Source organism: Orycteropus afer, unplaced genomic scaffold (assembly GCF_000298275.1).
Source record: "Orycteropus afer afer isolate SDZICR_OR568_19922 unplaced genomic scaffold, OryAfe1.0 scaffold00003, whole genome shotgun sequence".
NCBI classification, from domain to species: domain Eukaryota; kingdom Metazoa; phylum Chordata; class Mammalia; order Tubulidentata; family Orycteropodidae; genus Orycteropus; species Orycteropus afer.
In genome coordinates, this window is record NW_006921590.1 from 21,954,852 (window position 1) to 21,966,609 (window position 11,758).

Genomic DNA, 11,758 nt, shown 5'->3' on the forward strand with positions numbered 1-11,758 from the left:
AAAAAAATAAAAATAAAAAACGAGAAAAAAAAAATCAGTGGAGGACAGGGCAGGGCACCCAGGCTCCGTCTGAGCACACAGACTGTGATGGAGTTCCTGTGGGCTCAGAAGGTAGGTGGGAGTGGGGGATGTCTGCACCTCCATTCACCAAGCGTGTGTGCAGTATAAGAGGAGTGTCGTACCTTTTCACTCTTGCAGGTCCCAAGTGTCCTTGGGGTTGCTGGAAAGCAGAACATGTTCTTAAGCCCCAGGAATCTGCAAGAGCACTGTCTCTTTAAATATCTAAAATAGTCAAACCACTTTTAAACATTCAAAATTTTGGCACCCTCCAGACCAGCAAAAGTCCACAGCTCAGCCTGCGTTTCTCTTCACCTTCTCTGTTTATTCCCCAGACACTAGAGCAGTCCTCTGTGCAGTCCCTGGCTAGCAGGGCTGATTTTTAGGTCAATTCTTAGCTCGTACCACCACTCGGGAATCTCCAAGCTGTCTGTGCTGTGCTGTCAGGATCGCTCAGGATCACTGCCAGACTGCAGCTCCATCTGTATCCTTTTTTGGTGTTTTCATGCAAATTCTTCTGCTAGTTGGGGTTTAGTCCACTTCTATATCCTTCCCTTCAAGACTCATGGGTCCAGGATTACCTTCTGTGTCTGTGTTAATTGGTTTCCCTTTTCTTTATTGAAGAGGGTCTGTGCAGTCTTTCTGCCTAGTCCACCATCTTATCACAACTCCAGAACTTGGGGAAGTTTTATAGAAAGAAGTTACTTATTAGGAGTTCAATTTTGATTAGATGCAAACTTTCAAATCAAATTCAAGATGGCCAACGTTGGAGGAGGACTGGAATGAGGGAAACAGGTTTCTTCTCTGTTCTTTTCCTGTATTTCACTGCCAAGAACAGAGATAATACTAATAATAATCTCCCTTCCTTGAGCACTGCACCAGGCACTGTACAAGCCTTTTTTTTTTTTTTTTTTTTGAATTTTTATTGTGATTTGGATGAAAGTTTACAGACCAAATTCGTTTTCCATACTACAGCTCACATACACTTTGTCTCATGATATTGACTACAGTTTTCCACAGTGCAACAGCTCCTCTCCCATTTCCTCTCCATAGTTGCCTCTTCCCTGGATCTTTCCCTCCCATGTACTCCTTCCTCCATGAGCTGTCACCCTGTGCATACATAGCCCTTCTATTCTCCCATGATTGATCCCTCCAAGTAGTGGTTCTACCTAATGTAAATGTTCAGCTCATATGCCTGTCTTTTGTTTGGCTGGAAGCCACAGGAGTGGGTTCAATTCCAGACCTGAAGGGCAGCTAGGGGCCATAGTCTCAGGGGTTCCACCAGGCTCTATCAGACCAGCAAACCTGGTCCCTCCCCCTTTTTTTTTTTATGATTTTGAATTTTGTTCCACACTGCTTTCCCACTCCATCCAGGATCTCCTACATAGATCCCCCTCCAAGTGGTTGACAGTGTCAGCCAGGCACTATCTAGTTCTTCTGGTCTCATAGTTGTATAGGTTGAGGATTGCATGGTGTACCAGTCACTTGGACTAATTATTTCCATGCATCTTTGGTTTTCTTTATTCTTCTTTGCTCTGGACAAGGAGAGACCCATCATTGCATCTAGATGGCCGCTTGCAAGCTTATAAGATCCCAGTCGCTACTCTGTATATGCCTTTCTAACAATAATCTCATCAAGTTTTCCCATAACTGCATGAGATCAGTTAAATTATGATTAGTCCCATTATACAGTTGGAGAAACAAAGCCTCTGAGAGTGTGATTTCCCTACACAGCAGGCCTAGGAGGCTAACTGTCTGATCCCAGGGCCTAAGCAGTAAACTTTTCTGCCTCTTCCCTCTCCTTTCAGGACTGATAATCTAAGTATCTTTACGAGAAATCCAAGTAAATAGAGAATCTCTCTATAATCTTTCCTACATTTATACAAAAAACTAAAGCATTCAAAATCAAGAATTAAACCTGACTTTGAAGCTATTTTTTAAATTGTTTAGTTTATTAAAAAAAAAAAAAATTGAGAGGAGAGTAAATCCTTAGGCTCTAGTTTTACAATATGAACAGTTCTGCCCCCTTTGTCTTCCTCTCTTCAGTATAGTTCCAGAGAGGGGCACAGATCTTATCTAAGTCCTCATTTTTATTCATCTCATTGAAAGACGTGAGAATAATAAATGACCCGTTGTTAATAGCAACAAACATTCCATCTTCAAGCCTTTGCTATGGGCTTTACTCTCCACACCACAGGAGAGCCCCAGCATTTTATAATTACACGTTAATGAATAACAGAATCCTCCCTCACTTTATTTTGCATTTCATTTCCAGAGTAATTTGATGTGTGTGTGGAGAAGGGCGGGTGTGAGGCAATGTAAACAGTGCTCATTTGTCACAGTTTTAATTTAGACCAGATCTCCCCATAATCCAATTCTGAGTGGCACAGTTTATACCAGTGAGCAGTAAACACTAATAAAGATCAGCTGCAGGAAGAGGAGGGACAACATTTCTGCTGGGTATGCCTTCTAATGGAAAAAAACAAACAAAAGCCTCCAACATATTCACAATTTGCCACATAATTTCAACCTATGTAGAGAAATCACTGCAGAATTTTGGTTTTAAACTCTACTTCTATGAAGTATAAGGAGCTCTGGTGGCATAGTGGATAAGGCATTTGGCTGCAAACCAGAAGGTCAGTGGTTCAAACCCACCAGCTTCTCCAAGGAAAGAAGATGGGGCAATCTACTTCCGTAAAGATTTACAGCTTTGGAAATGCAATGGAGGTGACTATGTGTCAGAATCAACTTGATGGCAGTGAGTTTGGTTTTGGTCAGTCTATAAAGTAATTCTTCAAACAATTTGGTTGATTCTCTTAGGTTAGAATCATACCCATGGTCTTATCATTGACCTTGTCACATTACCAAAACTTGAAACCCTTGTAACTTTGGGTTCACTATCTGATTTTCTAGCTCATTCCCTCTAGTATCCTATATTAGTTTTCTATTGCTGCTACAATGAATTACCACAAATTTAGTAGCTTAAACAACCCAACTTTATTATCTTAAAATTCCATAGGTCAGAAGTCTGACATAGTCCCACCAGAGTAAAATCAAGGCATTGGTAGGGCTGTATTCCTCTCTGTGGACTGTAGGTAGTATCCATTTCCTTGCATTTTCCAGCTTCTAGAGGACATCTATATTTCTTGGGTTGTGGCACCCTTTCCACATCTTCAAAGCCAGCAAAAGCCAAGTCATATCCTTACATTGCATCATTCTGGCCTTCTATAGTCACATCTGCCTCTGAATCTCTTCTTCTGCCACCATTTTTAAGGACCCTTGTGATTACTTTGCACCTACCTGGATAATCTTCCTATTTTAAGGTTAGCTGATGAGCAACTTGAATTCTATCTGGAACCTTAGTTCCCATTTGTCACGTAACCTAACATATTCACAATTTCTAGGGATTAAGACAAGGACATCTTTTGGAGCCATTATTCTGCCTTCCACATATCCCAACTCCAATAGTCTCTCTACCCCATTGGGACCTAAAATCCATTGTTCCTACAAATTTGAACTCTTTCTCACTTTCCTCATATCTTTACTTCTCTCTTTACTCAGTCTGAATTCCATACTCAATTACTGTAATCATATCTTTCATACACCCTCAATTCCTTGTGGAGCTCTGGCAGTGCTGTGGTTAAAGCACTGGGCTGTTAACCAGAAGGTTCGTGGTTCAAACCGACCAGCCACTCTGTGGGAGAAAGATGAGGCAGCCTGCTTCTATAAGGATTTACAGCCTTGGAAACCCCACTGGGAAGTTCTATTATGAGCTGGAATTGACTTGATGGCAGGGTTTTTTTTTTTTTTTTTTTCTTGCTTAATTGTTCTTATTTGGCAAAAACTCAAAAAGTTAGGTTAAATCCAACTCTCTACCTACCCTGCACTTTCATTCATGGAGCTAAAAAATGGCCAGAGAAAAATACACCATTGTATGGGGCTGTAATGCTGCTCACCATTTGTAGGACATTTCCCTACTTCATTTTCCACACTCTTACATGACAATTTCACACATTTTCTGACTTCAAACTTTCAGCTCCTCCTCCATCACTCATAAACTCAGCCAATGATCTTCTTCACCGAGAAAATAGAAGCAATCAGTAGACCTTTTGCAAATTCCCTCTATCACATCTGCCCACAATCAGTATATTTGCTATTTCCACTATGTGGACCACCCTCCTGGCTTGGCCCAGGATTACAGCAATGGATGGTGAGAAGTGGACAGAGTCTGGCTATACTTTGAAAGTAAAGTTAAGGATTTGTGAATGGATTGGATATGAATATAATGCCTCCTACACATAACCAAGTGATTTACTCCTTTGTTAAAATCATTGCCCCAAAGAAATGTTCCATGGTCACCCAACTCAAAACCAGACATTCCAGGGCTTCCTATCCTGCTTCCTTACCTGAATTAGCTCTAGGATTTATGGCCTTTGAAAAGACTATAAAACATGTTATTTTGTATATTGCCTGTCTCCATTCACTGCAATGGAAGCACCACGGGCGGAATTTTGTCAGTTTTGTCCACTGCTATTTACCCAGGTGCCTAGAACAGTGCCTGGCATATAGTCTGCTCAAAAAATATTAGTTGGATATGAGGGAATGTGTGGTTCTTTGATAAAAGTTCATTCTCTGACAGAAAGAAAAAATCAGGGAATTTTAACCTATTTCACAACTATATGCATTAATCTATTTTTTTAAAATTTCTAAAGGAATTATAGGAAGTATTATTCATTGCTCTGGTAGTATAGTGGCTAAGGTACTTGACTGCTAACCAGAAGGCTGTTGGTTCAAACCCACCAGCCACTCCTCAGAAGGAAGATGGGGCAATCTACTTCCGTAGTGATACTGCCTCGGAAACCCAAGGAGGGATCGCTATGAGTTGGGTCCGACTAGACGGCACATAACAACAACAACAACATTATTCATTGCCTACAAAAGCTATCTTCTTTGTTCCCTTCCCAACTTGTTGTTTGCTAATAACTCTGGTTTTGTTTGTGATGACAGTTTGTCCAGGCCCAGGGGGTCAATCATGATGGATTTAAGCCAGTTATGCCCACTTTAGACACTCACTCTCTACTACTTTTTCAACAAGGGGTGGCCATGTGCTTCTATTAAACATGAGGAAGTCATTTGGGGGACATCTGGAAAAGATTATCCTCACTGATAAAATGAGAGTTCTTTTCGTGCCTTTCTTGTTTTGAATGCTCAGATATTTGAGGGGGGTATAACGTTTGGATAGGAACCCAGGCGGCACAATGGTCAAGCACTTAGCCATTAACTAGAAGATTGGCTGTTCAAACCCACCAGCTGCTCCATGGGAAAAAGATGTGATGGTCTGCATATTTAACGATTTACAGCTTTGGAAAACCTTTGGGGCAGTTCTACTCTGTCCTACAGGATCACTACGAGTTGGAATTGATTTGACAACAGTGTTTTGTTTTGTTTTTTTTCTTTTTTTAATGTTTAGATCTATAGTACCCATTGTTTGACCATGAGTTAACAAGCCTAAGACAGAGAACTTTCATTTTGAAGATGCCAGAGAAGAGAGCTACAAAGAGCCTGAAGCTTTGACAATATTGTTGAGCCTCTGGACCAAATCCTAGAACCACCTACTTCCAGAGTTCCTGTTTTGTGAAACACTAAAATCATTTTCCACTTAAACTTCTGCCTGTCACATAGTTTGTTACTTTTAGCTAAAAACATTCCTAATGGAATAAGTGAATCTTTGGGTGAACTATGAGATCAAGGAATACCATACCTGATTGATTTATGAAGATTTACAAATATTCTCAAATTTTAGTGTGTATCAGAATCACCTGGCGAGCTTGTAAAGTGTACATACCAGGGTTCCACCTCCAGAAATTTTGTCCAGGATAGGCAGAGGAAACTGGCTGTGGCAACAATGAAGCAGAGCCACACAGATCTCTAAGAAGGAACTTGCTTTTCAGTTGTGAGCAGCAGTTAGCTGACAACCTCCAGTTGTTAGTACCTTAAGGATTCACTTTAACTTTTGAGTCAGTTCCACACTCTTCCCAAGCAGTCCCCAGCCATTGATGAAGCATGGTGGGGGTGCAAAAGCCTGGCCTTTTCTGCCCAATGTAGGACTCTTCTAATGACCAATGTTTACGCTGGAGCTTTCCATTGTGTTGGCTGATTTTATCAGATCTGTATCATCTAGACACTCCTTGCCCAATTCTTCTTCCTTCTCTCATTCCTTCTTTCACAGGTGTCAGATCTGCATTATAGTATGAAGCCTTTCCATTCCCAATACAGTTTCCTCCCCTGCTCTCTTCTCCCTCTCTTTTTTTTTTTTTTTTTTGTATCTCTTATAGGTGTTACCTTCCAGTAAACTTTTATACTACTAATTCCATTTTAGAGTTTGCTTCCTGGAGGATCCAGTTGACATCATGGCATTTTTAAAACGTCTCTAGTGGTAAGTCTAATGAAGAATGTTGCTGTTGTTATGTGCCATTGAGTCAGACCTGACTCATAGTGACCCCTTCTTGGGTTTCCAAGGTATTATCACTACAGAAGTAGATTCCCCAAACTTCCTTCCAAGGAGTGGTTGGTGGATTTGAACTGCCAGCCTTCTGGTTAGCAGTCAAGTGCCTTAGGCACTATACTACCAGAGCTCCTATCAGTGGTTATACTTTGGCAAACACTACTGCAGAATTTGAGTTCTTTCCTCCTTACGCCAACTCAAGTGATGAAGCAAGAGATTGTCTATCAGAATGCCTATGTGTCCCAGGCTATGCCTCCCTCATTATTTCTTCTCTGGCAATACTTTATCTTTTTCCCTCCAGTGCAGTGGGGCACACACATTTGGCAAATAGGTTCAACGATAGTATCTGTGAGGAAAATTTTAGTACAAACTATGTGCTGTTGAGAGGTATTGTGAGCACCAGTTCACCTTGCTCAAAGGTAGCAGTGCATGGAGCACTTGACAATACCTTAGCTTTCACTTCTGCAGCCTGAAGGCCCTTCCAGGGCTCTGATCATTTTAGTTATAGGGTTTTTTTTTGTTGTTGTTTGTTTTTTGTGGATACAGCTCTTCTTTCAGTCTCTGGGTAACAGGTGCCTTGAGAAGGAGGGTGACAGCCAGTGGGAGCAAGCATATGGAGGCTAGAGGCAGAGGTTTATCATGAAGATGAGCCCCAAATATCGTAAATTCTATTTGACCTGAAACCAGCCTTACCTGAAGCTCACATGTGTGTCCAAGTTTAAAAGCTTTCAGTTTTACTAAATGGACTAGTGCTGAAAAACTGCACTTGATAGAGATAGCCTAAATTAGATTTCTTTTTTTTCAAATGTGGTTTGAATAGAACCAACCCAAAAACTAACAAAGAAAAAGAACAAATGGGCCCACTGATATTCTTGATATCTTATTTATATCATGGGAGCTCTGGTAGTGTAGTGCCTAAGGCATTTGACTGCTAACCAGAAGGCTGGCAATTCAAATCCACCAGCCACTCCTCAGAAGGAAGGTTGGGCAATCTACTTCCATAGTGATACCGCCTTGAAGACCCAAGGAGGGGTCACTGTGAGTCAGATCTGACTCAACAGCAGTGAGTTTGGTGGGGTTTTTTTGGTACATTCATGTTATACAGTGCCATTTTGTAAAGTGATTCAACATTGATTTTGGATGAATGAGTGCTAATTCTTCTAATTTTCACTGTGTAAAATTCATGTGAAGGCAACAATGACATGAATAGCACATGTTCCTTCTACTAGATGACTTGAGCCACAAGTTTTAGTTGACATTTCTCTTATGCATCCCTCAACTCAAAGTCAATACCAAGCTGTATCCCAATTCCTTCCTGATCATGTCTCTGAGCCATTCACTTTGCACCATCTCTGCTGCTATGATGCTTGTTAAAGCCTTTGGCATCTCTCCTCTGGACTATTACCCCCTAGCTGCTCTCCCACCTTCCACTCTTACTGCCTTCTACATGGCTGTAAGAGGGATCTAATAAAATTATAAATCAGATCAGGCCACTTCTTGATTTTAAACTTCTCAATGACTCTACCTTTAGAGCTAATCAAGTCTCTTACTTGGCCTATGGGAGTTCTGGTAGTGTAGTGCCTAAGGCACTTGCTGCTAACCAGAAGGCTGGCAGTTCAAATCCACCAGGCACTCCTCAGAAGGAAGGCTGGGCAATCTACTTCCATAGTGATACTGCCTCAGAAACCCAAGGAGGGGTCGCTATCAGTTGGGTCCAACTTGACAGCACATAACAACAACAACAACTTGCCCTACAAACCCTGTAGTGATCTGATCTCTTCCTGCCTCTACAGCCTGACTTTGTTCACCAGACTCCAGCCACTCTGGCATTGTTGCAGTTTTTTTGAGTGGGCCAAGTTCATTCCTGTCCTTGCTTGGCACTCTCTTCCATCTGCTTTTCATCTAGCCAACTCCAACTCATACTTCAGGTCTCAGAGCCAATGCCACTTCCTCAGAAAACTCATCCCCGACAGCCCCCACCACCATACTTGGCCTCTCCTAGGACTCTCTATGGCGGTTCAAACCCACCAGCCACTCCTCGGAAGGAAAGTTGGGCAATCCTACTTCCGTAGTGATACTGCCTCGGAAACCCAGGAAGGGGTCGCTATGAGTCAGGGCTGACTCGACGGCAAACAACAACAACAGCAACAAGGACTCTCTACTATTCCTCCATAGAAGTTAACAAAATTTATAACTCTATATTCTCTTTATGTGATTATTTATATAATGTATGCTTCTCCTACCCCTGAAAATTCTGTGAGGGCAGAGATCTTGTCTTTCTGGCTCACCGTCCAAGACATGGCACAGTGCCAGGTTCATAATACTCATTAAAAAATATGTAATAGATCTGATTTTAAAAATCTCAATATCACTCTCATCAAGTTTTCAAGAGGAATTTCACATCCCTTTATAAAAGGTATAAAGGCTTTGATCCTAGGTGGTGATATATTTCTACTTGGCTATATAACAACAACAACATATAAAACATTGTATTCTTCTAGGTTTCCTGGAACTAAAGAGAAGATGAACAGCAAATTATTTTCTTTGGCTTAAAATATACAATATAGTTCTATACAAATCACTTGGAGAAGATATAAAATAAGAATATGTTGTCAAGATTTTAAAAACATAGCCTGTAACTATTTCCTTTTAGATTCTCAACAAAGCAGGACTATCCCCAGAGGTTCTATGTCCTATTGAAACTCTCCACAGCACTGCCCTCAGTTCAGTTAGCACTTTAGAAGCCCCTGGCAGTCTACATTTTTGCATGACAGGGTTACTTCTAGATTCTTCACCAAGCATGTCTCTTATGGATCTGATTGACACTCTTCCAAGGTACAATGATCTCATTGATATTGTGGGTCAGGATGATGGCTACAGTGGGTTGGTGGGAGGTTGCTGGCATAAAGGGATGAGGAAAAGAAAGGAAGTGGTGCAAGAAATTAAGGAAGACTCAGACAACTCTAATGTGGATGTCAGCCAGGATTTGATCACAGAAGCAGAACCACTAAGAGAAAGATACATAATAAAATTTACTTAGGAATTTGACCTTATGCAATTATGGGATTTGGTTACACAGTCTCTGTAAGGCTTTGTGACTGGTTATTACAGACTGAAGTTTTCAGCAGGTAACTGGGCAGGGAAGATGGATATAAAACAATGGTTATCAACCAGGGCTGATTTTGCTCCCCAGGGAACATTTGATAATGCCTGGGGACTTTTGGGGTTGTCACAACTAAGGTGGGAATATACTGTTATCTAGTGGGTAGAGGTCAGGGATGCTGTTAAGCAATGAACAATATATAGATCATCCTCCTACAATAAAGAATCATCTGGCCCAAATGTCAGTAGGACTGAAGTTGAGAAACCCTGCTAACTATCAAAAAATGGTTTCTTTGTGTGCATAAATTTTTTCTTGACTTTTTATAATAGTGGTCTCATACAATATTTATGCTTTTGTGATTGACTTATTTTACTCAGCATAATGTCCTCCAGGTTCAATCCATGTTATGAGATATTTCACGGATTGATCATTCTTCTTTAACATTGTGTAGAATTCTGCTGTGTGTATGTACCACAGTTTATTTATTCATATGTTGATTGATGGGCACTTATGTTGTTTCTATCTTTTGCTACTATGAATAAAGCTGTAATGAACATATATCTGTATGTGTATTGGCATTTATTTCTCTAGGATATATACCTAGTAGTGGGACTGCTGGGGCATATGGTATTTCTATTTCCAAATTTTTAAGGAAGCATTATATTGTTTTGCACAGTGTTTATAACATTTTACAGTCCCACCAGAAGTGTGTGAAAGTCCCAATCTCTTGATGCCCTCACCAGCATTTGTTGTCTTCTGTTTATTTGAACTTTGCTATTATTGCTGGCGTATCACATTGTTGTTTTGATTTGCATCTCCCTAATGGCTAATGAGGAGCTCTGGTAGCATAGTGGCTAAGACACTTGACTGCTAACCAGAAGGCTAACGGTTCAAACCCACCAGACACTCCTCGGAAGGAAGATGGGGCAATCTACTTCCATAGTGATACTGGCTAGGAAACCCAAGGAGGGGTCGCTATGAGTGGGGTCCAACCCGATGGCACATAACAACGACAACAACAACAATGGCTAATGATCATAAGCATTTCTTCATGTGTTTGTTTCATATTGTTATTCATGTGTTGTTGTTCTGGTTATCTCTCTGTTGCTCTACCAGAAAATACCACAAATGGGATGGCCTTAACAAACAGGAGTGTATATTCCCTCACAGTTTGGAGGCTTTAAGTTCAAGTTCAAACTCCCAGGCTCCAGGGGCTGTGTGAAAGCCCCTCGACCTTGGGCTTCAGCTCTGCCTCTTGCTCCCGGCCCACTGAAGCTAGAGGGATCTCTTTACTCAGGCAGCTACCGGCTCCTGAGGCTAACAAGCCCAAGGTCGACAAATAAAATGGCACAATACTGATGTTACCAAACCACACAGCAGGCCATTAATTCAAGTCCATTGAAAGTCCCAAGGTCATCAGAGCATGGCAGGCTGCTGAACAATACCACGGCTACATGCAGGGTCCAAGCGTGCCATAAGCTACAGATCATTCACCAAGGTTTCTCCTTATATACGGGAAGCAGATCACATCCCTAAGACAGCTACTCAGCTGCTCACAATAGATTCCACCATGGAGTTGATTACCAGTCTCATCATGGAAAATACTACTACATCCAGCTGCCCAGCCACTCAACCAGGCCCAGCCAAGTTGACACACAAACCTAACTACCACTGTTGTCTTCTTTGATGAAGTGTCTTTTCAGGTCTTTTGCCCATTTTTAAATTGGATTGTTTGTCTTTTTGTTTTTGACGTGTTGAAGTTTTCTACAAATTTTAGAGACTAGACCCTTTTCTGACATATCAAAGCCATTTTCCCCCCAGTCTGTAGGTTCTCTTTTGTAGAACTCCTTTGGTGCATATAAGTGTTTAAGTTTTAGGAGGTCCCAGTCATCTAACTTATCTTCTGATGTTTCTACATCTTTAGTCATGCTTGCTAGTGTATTTATGCTATAAATTAGGGTCTCTAAGGTTGCCCTAGTCAGCCCCAGGGTTACAGATGAGGAGAGACAACGCAGGGACGCCCAGAGCAGCAGGCCGGAAGAGCAGGAGAAAGGGGATAAAACCCAGGAAGCCAAAGAGAAGAGCAATCAGCC

At 41.3% G+C, this 11,758-nt stretch overlaps 1 pseudogene; it reads right to left on the bottom strand.

Moving 5' to 3' along the window:
* Positions 1-11,593, bottom strand: part of LOC103194028 — a 16,506-nt pseudogene extending 4,913 nt beyond the window's left edge.
* Between the last annotated feature and the right edge of the window lie 165 nt (positions 11,594-11,758).